General features: G+C 38.6%; 2 non-coding genes across 2 annotated transcripts; both read right to left on the bottom strand.

Annotated features, from left to right (window-relative positions):
* Positions 1–3,217: 3,217 nt before the first annotated feature.
* On the bottom strand, positions 3,218–3,325 carry TRNAL-CAA. The gene is made up of 2 exons: positions 3,288–3,325; positions 3,218–3,263 (listed from the first exon to the last, which is right to left on the bottom strand). It is a non-coding gene; the product is annotated as a tRNA-Leu (tRNA).
* Positions 3,326–10,338: 7,013 nt separating this feature from the next.
* On the bottom strand, positions 10,339–10,410 carry TRNAD-GUC. Its single transcript has one exon. It is a non-coding gene; the product is annotated as a tRNA-Asp (tRNA).
* Positions 10,411–11,680: the final 1,270 nt, after the last annotated feature.

The raw sequence follows: 11,680 nt of genomic DNA, 5'->3' as shown, positions 1-11,680 counted from the left end.
AAAAAAAAAAAAAAAAAGAAAAATTAGCTGGGCCTGGTGGCCTGCACTTGTAGTCCCAGCCTCTCAGGACACTAAGGCAGAAGGATCGCTTGAGCCCAGGAGTTTGAGGTTGCAGTGAGTTATGATCACACCACTGCACTCTAGCCAGGGCAGCAGGGCAAGACTCCATCTCAAGAAAGAAAAAGAAAAATTTTTCCAACTGCTGATTTGAATATAGGCAAGGGAGATAAAAAAAATACACATAAGTGGAATTCTCCCCTCCAAAATACAAATTATTGAAATAGATTCCAGAGTCTACATTATTATATGAGAAAATAGTCATAAAATAGTCATAAAATAGTCTATTGAAAGGTCACGAAGTATACCAGGGAAAATTGATTCAGAATGGTCAGCACTGGGATAATTTCTAGTTAAGTCATTTGACTTTTGAGATAAAAAAATCTTTTGGGTAGCAGCTACAAAGATCAAGTCAACACTAGGAGAAAGAAAACAATGGCAACTGACTTCTCTACAATAGCATCCAATGCCAGAAGACAGCAGAGAAACACCTACAATACACTGAAGGAAAGATATGAACCAAGGGATTGTACATATTCAGATAATCTGTATTTTAAATAAAATATTCTGTATAAACCACTTGAAAATGCAAGAGGTTGGGATGTAGTGATCGCACATACACCTTCCTTGAAGAAGCAACTACAGGAAATAATTTAGGCAAACAAACAAAATGACTGGGGAAATTCCAACAAAAGAATTATCACAGGGCATTGAATGTACAAACTGAAGATTACCACAACAATGAGAAAGATAAGAGTAACCAGAGAAAATGGAAATGGTAAATGCTATTATAAAGATGACCGTAACTAAAAATTTGAGAGTATGGAGCAATACTGTAGAAAGTAGTGAGCAATTTGAGAGTATGGAGCAATATGGTATGATTTCTAATAACTAAGATAAAAAGTATTTTTTAAGAATTACAAATATTTTATGCCTAAGATTATTTAACTGTACCAAGGCAAACACTAAGAGACACTATAGTATTGACTAAAATTTGGTTGGAAATAAGATGGAATGAAGGAGAGAAGAAAAAGCAATCCTATGAGTTAATTCCAATAGAAATCTGAATAATCTTCCTTCAGAACAATTGCTAAAAGAGTTGAAAACATTGTGAGCAATGTCAATCATCAATTACAACAAAACAAAGCAAATGCTTTTGAGTGAATTTCCTTGGCTCTTGGTGTGTAGAAAAATGTTACCATTACTGCTTAGTTTATTCGATGATAGGAAACACTGAGTTTCAATTAAGTGAAATATTATTCCCTCCAAAAGAATTTCATTTTTCTCATTAAATAAACCTATATTATAAAAGTTTTACTCAATTCCATAGTTATATTTTGAATTTTTTCAAAACTTTTGTTTTCTCTCTTATTATATAAGCATCTACATAATATCCTTGATTTTTCCTCTTGGTCTATCTGGCTCTTTACAGAAAATATTTGCTGACTCATGACTCAGATCTTGCAGGACTAGGGTAATCTGAAGTAGGGCAGGAATACTTGAAGTTTTCAGCTACTGGAATTCTATGGAAACAGGAAAATCTTACCTATTAGAGGAGTTCGTTTGGGGGAATCTAAATTTAAACTCATATATTTAACTCAAAGTTCTCACAGTTTTACTTCTCTACATGTTTTAAAGTAATATTCTGGGTGCTCTACCTGAGGAACAAATAAATTTAATTAAGCAGGCAAAACCAAGCAAACAAAACAACAATATCAGATCATCACTCACACATGAAATGAACAACTTCAGATACTTGATTGCAAATTGTTGCTTATAGTATTTGTATTGTCTTTCATAGAAAACAAAAGCCTCTGAAAGCTACTAATTAGAGGGCTAATAAATACTGGTATAAACAGTGACCAGTGCATGAAAAACTTTCACCTTAATCAAGACAGGAAATCACGTGTGGTAGGCTGAATAGTGGACTCCTGAAGATGCCCACATGCTAATTCCAGAAACCTATGTATATGTTACCTTACTTGGCAAAAGAGACTTTTCAAAGTGATTGAGTTTAGGATCTTGTGATAGGGATATTATCTTGGACTATCCAGTTGGGTCCAATATAATTACAAGAGTTCTTACAATAGGGAAGCAAGAAAGTCAAAGAGAGAGAGAAAAATGGCATGTGATGATGGAATGAAAGCTTGGAGTGTTGTGCTCTGAAAATGTAGAACTGGACCTTGAAACGAGGAATACAGGTGGCCTCTAGAAGCTGGAAAAGGCAAGAAAACAGATTCTCTTCTGAAGCTTCCACAAGGAGTGAAGCCCTGCTTGATCTTAGACTTCTGACTGTAAGAGAAGAAATGTGTGTTGTTTTAAGCCACCAAGTTTGTGGCAATTTGTTATAACAGCAAAAGGAAACTAATACACAACTTATTACTCCGTAGTGATTATACAACAAGGAGAGAGATTCCTTCTAGTCCAGGGTTTCTTAATTCCAGCACTATTGACATTTTAGGCCAGATAATTCTTAGTTGCACTGGCTGTCCTACGCATTACAGGATGTTTAGCAGCATCCCTGACAACTACCCACTAGAAAAAAGTAGCATCCTCCCCCAGTGTGACAATCAGAAATGTCTCCAGACATTGACAAAATCACCCCTCATTGAGAACCACTGTTCTGGTCCTTCCATCTCTCACATCTCTCTTATGCCATAGAATATATCACATCCAATCTCTTCACTTCACTCTCCAAATCCTTGGGCCAGCAGAGAGAAGTGATGGGAAGAAGGTATGTGAGGAAGGAAAGAGGAAGGCCAGCAGGTGAAGAAAAAGAAGAGGGTCAGGTGAGAGCAATGGAGAAGGAAGGACACGCAGAAGTGTGGAAGAATGCTCAACACGCCTGCCACTTACCCTCACAGGACAGTTAAAAGACTGCCTTGTCTAGATTTTAAGACTTACATTTTAAGACAGACATTACTATTATTCCGCGTAGAAATTCATAAATAAGTAATTTTTGTTGAAAGGACAAGAGGGAAGAAGGAAGGAAGAAAGAGAACAAACGTCTTAATCACACTGGTCTCAGAAGAGTTGAAAGATGGGTGACTTAATAATGAGGAAAGGGGAGAAGGGCAAGATTTGGTGATGCCGCCAAAGAAAGGTTGGGTTAATCAGAGAAGCTCCAGATTTTGAACCTGAAAAGTACAAAACGGAATGCTGTCAGGAGTGGGATTCGAACCCACGCCTCCATTGGGAGACCAGAAACCCCTGGCAAGGGAAGTGTAAAGCTTGAGTCTGGCGCCTTAGACCACTCGGCCATCCTGGCACACAAGCAGAAGCAATCTCATATAATAATCTGCTGTAATTAACAGCCAATGAGCTCTAGAGTTTTCATTCGGAATACATAAAATGAAATACAAGTTCTGAGTTGATTGCGAAAACCAAAAGGAGTAAAGCTGAATTTTGATGGAAGCTGGAGACCGTCACTATGGCTCGTAGCTAAGGCAGCCCCAGAGCCCGGAGAATGGAAAGCTTGCTGTCGTCCATATCTCCGCTCAACCCTGCGCACTGAGCTCTGCTCCTCCCACTGACCCGCCCACCCCGCCGGCCAAGTCAGCCCCTATGGCGCGGGAATTTTCACAAATCTTTGAAAAGGGCTCAGTAGGTTTTGTTAGCGCTGGCTGCGGAGGCCACTTCAGCCAACTTCCCGCTGTGCTTACGCTTTCTCCTTCTCACAATTACATTGAAAAAGTAATATAGGTAAGGAGAAACTCAAACACCCCTTTTATAACATATTTTCCAGCATTCGATTTGTCCCTCTAAGTGTGTGGGTGGACGGTGTAATGCACATTCTTCCCGGTGTTTCTCTCCATGACCTCTACTTCTTCCAGCACTTTCTTCGCCCAGTGGCTTTTATCTCCCTCATTTTCTCTCTGCCACTTAGTTCTCCCTGATGGCCAAGAGAAAGGGGACGTGAAGTGAAGGGATGTGATATACGATAATAAGGATACGAGTAAAAAGGGTTGGTGGCCATTACCGAGTAATAAGTAGTACCTTCTTCCTCCCTCCCTCCTCTCAGTGAGTGGTAAAGGTGAGAGGTTTTTATCCGCCAGTTCACAGCTGTCCTTGCTTCCATTTCCTAAGGGAGGGCTTCCAGCATTACAGACACCAATAGTAAATCAGCTATTGCAGGATTGTAGGCTACTTTGTGAATGAACAATGGCCAAAGAGGAGTTAGTTTGGGTTTTGTTGTTTACTTTTCTGTGATTTTTTTTTTTAAGAGATGGGCTCTCCCCACGTTGCCCAGGCTGGAGCACAGTGTCTATTCATTGGCGCAATGATTACGCACTACAGGCTGGAACTCCTGGGCTTGAGCGATCCTCCTGCCTCAGCCTCCCAAGAAGCTAGGACTTGTAATTTTTTTAATCTGACTATAGCACCTAAAATATTTTAACACCATGTAGACACGTGGAAAGAATGAAGACCTTGAGTCAAATGTAAATGGGATTGAATTTAGGCTACATCCTTAGGCGAACACTGTGGTAATCCAGGCAGACGTGATAATAGTTTGGCCTAGAGGACAGTGGTTAGGCAGCAGTGCACGGTATGAGAAGCACCGCATGGGGAAGATGAGCCAATAGCTTTATCTGTAGGAGAGAGTGAGAGGATGTGATCCATGAGCAAGAAGCATATTTATCAATCAATAGACTGGGTTCTACACTATACCAGGCAATCAAATGATATTGGATTACAATTAGTCACCTACATGCTCACGATATCATAAACCAAAATTAACAGATTAGTAATATGAAATCAAAATGGAAATTCTCACCTGTGAAACAATTTTTTAAATGCTCAAAGAGGAGTATGTTTTTCAATACCAGCACAACTGGAGGCAGGCTTTGGAAGAACTATAATAAGGTATAAATGACGGAAGGTAATTTGAGATATCCAGAATGGTTTTCAGTAGGATTATCAAAAAGCTTGTTATTTCTAGACTGAATCTTCATTTAAAGGAAATTGTTCCATTTAGAAAAGTGACCTAATTTTTTCTTTAAGCAGGAATATCCCTAATCTATAACACGGCTTGTTGACACTCATATGAGGACTAGAGGTGACTGGACCAGATCTCGAATGCAGCCAGTCAAATGACTTTTGAGGGATGTGAAACAAAAACTTCAATGTTGGACACCAGTAACTTGGGGCTCAAGACAAAATATGAAGCAGAAAATTAGAGGAGGACCTGTATTTTTATTTCCCCCTAGCTCTGAAGAACCTAGACATTCCATTTCTGAAAGTGTGGGGAAAAGACAAAAGGGGGCAACAGAACTTGATTTCCCTGTTGTGTGTCAAAGTTATAATCTTCATTGAAGGAGTCTGCAAATGGGGTCTCTGAAGGTCACTCTGCCCAAGTCAATGTATTCTCTTTGGCAATATTTAACCCTAGGACTAATCTTCATTTTCCTTGCAATTGTGCACATTAGTGGGCTGTTTCACGAAAGTAGTGTGGAGGTTAAGCAATCTGCTTAGTGATTAAATAACCCAGGTGAATAAGCCACATTTTTGGAAGACACTGGTAGTCCCCACTGAAGCCATGGATTCTTCCAGCTTTTCTTGGTGAGCTAAATTACTTATGGATTTAAATTATTTATAGTATGAATGAGAGTCTATGGCTACAACCTGGGTAGCTCAGTCAGTATAACACTAGGTTTTTAATCTGGGGGTCTAGGGTTCAAGTCCTTATCTAGATGGCCACGTGCAGAAGGGGGATCTGCACTTTACCCAGACAAACTCATTGTCCTTCAATGTCCAATCTAGCTTTGTTTAATTATACCCTCCAAAGACTAACTGCATCACTTCTAGATCTCTGTAAGGAAATTTAGAATCTTGGGCAATGGGGAAAAAAGCTATTAAAACAACAAAAATAACTTTCAATTGAATTACTTAGGAACATGCCATTTTTAAATTCTCTTTCCTGGTGTGGGAGAATTATTTCATTCTAGAAGGTGGAGTGCAGTTTGGGAAGGCCCTGCTAGCAAATAAACTCTGAGAGCAGTGGTATTTGTCTCTTTGATCTCTAAGTTCTCCAGGTCTTAGACATCTTAGTACACAGAAGTTTTGCCCACCCTGAAGAAAAAAAAAACAGTTATAAACTAAAATCCAAACACATTTTGAAATTGTGTTAATTATCCACTTTGTCCTTTTGTTACAAAGCTATTCTCCTTACCCTGGGATTTAGACATCTATAAAAACCCTCGAAATGGGCATCTATACATTTTTTCTGTGTACAGTTCTATAGATTTTTGCAAGATTTTAAATGGTTGTAGGACAAAAAGACAAGGTTCTCACCCAGCAAATAATGTGAGCAGAGCCAGATTGTGTTTCCTTTATGACTGTTTCCCTCATTGCCACTATGTCATGTGTCCCTAGGAGAAGAGGAGAGATGGGATTCCTATCAGAGAAACCCTGTATCTGAAAAGTTGTAGGACTTTTCCCATTCTTAAACTGGACCTCAGAAATCCTCTAGTTGTCAGGACAGCAAGAATCCCTGTTATACCTGACATAAAAATGTGAAGTAGCTTTTCAACAGAAACAGGTATTAAAAGATCAAAAGTCTGCGATTCCCCAGATTGAAACTCCAGCCCTCTCTAGAGTCCTAATTTGGCAGATGAAAGGATGAGATCTTTAAGAAATGTGAGAGAATCCATGGCTTCACGGGCTTTCAGGGTCTCTCAATCTTTGCTACATCCAACTTTCTCCAAAAATACAGGTGTGACATTACATTGATAGCATCCTGCTCTGAGGAGACTTATTGGACACATTCATTGAAGACATACACACATTCACAAAGGAGCTCACAATAAAGGGATGGGCCATTGCCACTCACATGCAAAAATAAAAATAAAATTACTTAAAATGTTTTAAAAAATGAGACAGAGAAAATGATAAAACAAATTAGATAAAATATTAAGAAAAGTTAAATCCAGGGGTACGTGGTATCCCTATAGTATTTTTTATTTTATTTTTGTAATCTTTTGTAAGTTTGAAACTTTTTTCCAAATAGAAAGTTTGAAAGTCAATTAAATATCAGTAAGCATAATTATATAAACATCAAGAAACATCAGACTTTGAAAAATTTACCTGCAAACTGAGCAGAACTATTTTTATAGGTTTGCATTTTTAGAGTGCTTAGATTTTTCCAAAATCCGTGGTATAAAAGAAACCAGCACACATTATACATTTAAATGTACTTTATAAATAATGTTAGATAATAACCTAATAACTTTAGCATTAATTATCAGACTTTCTTTGGCCAACACCATAAATTTTTACTTTTGTAAAAGTGAAAAGCCAGATAATTTAACTAATTAGAGCTATGGAAGTTATCACTGCAAATGTCCCTATTTTTACATGAATTAAAACATACTACCCTCACTACACCCTTTGGCATTCTGTGGTGACTACATGACCTGGGGAAGAAACACAAAGTTACTTTTGTTGTTTATATGATGAGTAATAACAACATGATCTATGCTAGATCACTAGTGGGTTTTTTAATGCTGTACAAATTAATTTAAATTTAATATCAAATACAGGCTGGACATGGTGCCTCATGCCTGTAATCCCAGCACTTTTGGGAGGCCAAGGCAAGAGCATCACTTGAGGCCAGGAGTTCCAGACCAGCCTGGACAACACAGGAGACCCCATCTCTACAAAAATAAAATATAAGAAAAATTATCCAGGAATGGTGGCCCATACCTGTAGTCCCAGCTACTTGGAACATTGAGCCCAGGAGTTTGAGGCTGTGGTGAGCTATGATTAAGCCACTGCAGTCCAGCATGGGCAACAGAGTGAGATTCTGTCCCTTAAAAACAAAACAAAACAAAAAACAATGACAAAAAAAATTTTTGAACATGTTAGTAACATAATCAGAGTAACCAAGGTCAGAGAAATGGCCAGTAGCTGCCAAACTTTGGGACATAATGAGATTGCCTGGTTATCTTTAAAACCTACAAAATAATGGCTCCCATCCTTAGACATTCTGATTTAACCGGTGTAGTGTGCCACTCCTATATCAAGAATTTTAAAATCTAATCAGGTTATTCTAATGTGCAGCAAAATCTGAGAGCCATTGAGATCTTCCCAAATGTGGTTCCTGACCCAGCAATTATCTGTATCACCAGAAAGCTTGTTAGAAGTACCGAATCTCCAGACACAGCCGAGATCGCCTGAAAGAGAATCACATTTTAACAAAATACCCAGGTGATTTTGATGCACTTCAGAGTGTGAGAAGTGCTGACTTTCGGCAGGGTTACTCAAAGGATGGCCAGCTGACCAGCAGTATTAGCAGCAGCATCCAGGAGCCAACTAACACTGCAAATTCTTGGACCACTCTCCAGACCTATTGAATCAGTATCTCTGGGGGTGGAGCCCAGGAATCTGCGTTTTAACAATTGCTCCAAATGATTCTCAAGCATGTGAAACCTACAAAATAAGAATCTACATTTTAACCAGATTCCCATGGATTTGTAAATTCTTAAAAATGAGAAAAATTCTAGCCTAGAGGATTTAAGAATATAAAGGCTACTGCTCCAAGATGCCTCAAAGAACACATAATTTAAGACAGTAGGTACTAGCTCCATATAACAGTTTTTGTTTCAAAATCTTCCAAATTTTTTCCAAAATTTTTAAAAAATTTCAAAAGTTTGTTTCAAAGCAAAGTATGGTTATTTCTTAAATAAATAAGATTGTAACATTCTTGAGATAAGTGATACTCGCACAAGAGTTTTTATTCCATTGGGCTCTAGTTTATAAGTCAATTACATGTCTGTTGTACAAAGCAGCTGCCATGACAAGCTACCTTTTTTAAGGTAAGGGGTACAATTCTCTGTTCAGGACATCTTAAAACAACTTATTTCAATTGCACAAATATAATTAATGAAGAATGTATTTTTACTGCTCTTCACCTTTTCAAAGACATCTTTCAAGTGGAATAAGTTACATTGGTCATTTAGATTGCAAAGCCGCTAATGACGTTGGCTGTCTCCCCAGACTGCCATGTTTTTGACCATCTCGGTTGACCCAGACTTTTTTACTGGACCTGAAAAACAGAAGCAACATGCATCCTGGAATGCTCATATTATCTGCTGATGTCTGCTGAAGTCTCTTCATACCACAAACAACTTCTAAATGAGAGTGAGCAAGTAGGGAATGACAGAGGAAGATTCTGTAGAACTGTCAGAGAATGCATGTTTTTACTCATATTTGTTCGTATGAAGAATCCATTAAAACAGTGTAAATTAAGGAAAGAATAAAAGCCTTAGAAATGCCCCCATCCAACTGTAGCACTAAAGTTAAAAATACACACTACCAGATTAACAAGGGGATAAACAGAGGGCCAGAACTAAGTGACCCTGTCAAAGGTGTCTATCTCTGCTAACACTTCCTTAACTCTGTTTGAAACAGTGCATAACAATTTACATAAAGTTCCATATGTGTCAGAAAAAAATTGTCAGAATCTTGGAAATGGGCCACAGAAATTACTGAGTATACTTTCAGTGAAGTGTTGGGCATTGTCTAATGAACTTCTGTAAATTACTTGATTCTGAGTGGCACCTTTGACAAAATTTTTATTTATTAAACTATTCTAGAGCTCTGTAGGGGAAAAGTTGACTTGTAAATAATTGATAATAATGCAGATAATTCCAGACATTACATTTTATTGTCTTATGGATTATTAATCAGTTTTCCATTAATCATTAGTTTATTAATATCCCCAAGAATCCTGAAGTATGAATTGTTATCCCAAGATAACAGATGAAAGGAAGAGGGCTGAGAGGGGCAAAATAACGCAAGACAACACTCAGTTTGTGAGTGATGCAGCCTCAATTTAAACTTCACCAACCGCCCTAGTAGTTCGGCCCTTTCTGTTCCAAAGTCACCTCCACTGGCAGCCCGGCCTCGACCGACTCTCACCTAGCGCGCTTTGAACACACTACGGCAAAGAAAGACGCTCTCTTGCACCTCAATCCAATTAGGCGACGAATGAAAATTCTCAATTAGGATCCCGCAGTGTTTCCAGTGTCACCTGGACACATTTTGAATCCCGGCGCCTTCGGTGACCTCTCCTCCAAGAGAGAAGGCCGCAGTGGATTTCCATGAGATGACAGTCGCTTACTGGATAAACCCAGTGATAAACCAACACGCGGAATTCGACTTAAATAAAACAAAATAAGAACAAAAACACAGAAACAAACCAGAAAGAGCTCCTTTCTGAGGAGCCACTTCTAGGAGGACTGTTACTGTTAGAATGTGAGGCAAGAAAAGGTTACCTGTAGCCTCCCCGTCAGGGAATCGAACCCCGGTCTCCCGCGTGACAGGCGGGGATACTCACCACTATACTAACGAGGAAGATGGTAAACACCTCCTGAGGAAATTCAATTGCAGGGACATAGATGCATTGAGTAGTGGCTTTTTTTCCCCTTTCCTGGCACAGAATTTCTAAGAAATTCACCAATCTTCACATTAAGAAATTGTTATTAAATCTGAACTATGGAAAAACAGCAACAACAAAAGAAAAATTGTTATAAATTGTCTACAACAGATTCCCCATGCTACTTAGAAAATATAAAAATGACAGCCCTGCAAAAGATGGCTGTAAATAGTTCTAGTTCGTTAATAGCAAAGAAATGTCAATTAATAGTAAGGAAGTCACTAAATTTAAGCTCCCTCTGCTCAAAATATCCTCCCTCCTTTATCTCAAGTTATTCGTTATAGATTTACCCCAAGGGTCCCCTTTCCCCGAGATTTTTTCTCAGACCAATGTGAATTAGATGCCCTTCCTCTGTTTCGGTTTACCATGATAAAAATCATATCTATATATATGAATTTCTACATGGGATAAAGGTAAGGTCTTAGTCTTAAAATCTAGACCTTAGATTTTGCAGCGTTGGCATTAAATGCGTGTTTATTTCTGTATAGCCTTTTAGTAGCAAAATGCCATTCCTAGAAATACCACTCCTAGAAGTGCTCCTCAGTGAAATTCCAGCTGAGCTCCACAGGTGGCTTCACAGAGGGTAGTCATTATGTAGCAATTCGAGGTAGCAGAGAATTGGAGGCAATCTGGATGTCCATCAGAAGTATGAATAAATGTATATTCAGAGACAAGCAGTATGTTTCCTAGTGCTGTCATACCAAATTGCCACAAACAAATCTGTGGCGTAAAACAACATAAATTTACTATCTTTTTGGAAGCTAGGAGTCTGAAATCAAAATGTTGGCAGGGCCACCCACCCTTTGAAGGCTCCAGGGAAGAGTACTTCCTTTCCTCTTCTGAGCTTCTGGTGGCTACTAAATAGTAACTCCTAGCATACCTTGGCTTGTAGCTGCACCTTTCCAATCTCCGACTCTGTAGCCATGTGGCCTTATTCCCTCTGTGTTTCTGTGTGTCTTCTCCTCTTATAAAGGAATCTGAGGTTCTGGGTACACACAAGTTTTGGGGGCAACATTAACCCACTACAATTAAGAATGAAGAATAAACTGTTACATTCATAAGCTTAGTTAACTGAACCAAGGTAAACATTAAGAGCTGTAAAATTGTTGATTAAAGTTGGTTGTGGTAGAGAGGGAAGGGAGGTAGGGAGGAAGAATATACAAGCTTACATTGTTATTGTTCAGACCA

This window comes from Propithecus coquereli, unplaced genomic scaffold (assembly GCF_000956105.1).
Source record: "Propithecus coquereli isolate 6110/MARCELLA unplaced genomic scaffold, Pcoq_1.0 Scaffold131, whole genome shotgun sequence".
NCBI classification, from domain to species: Eukaryota; Metazoa; Chordata; class Mammalia; order Primates; family Indriidae; genus Propithecus; species Propithecus coquereli.
Note: the sequence above shows the minus strand (reverse complement) of the source record. Positions and strands in the feature narration are given on the sequence as shown.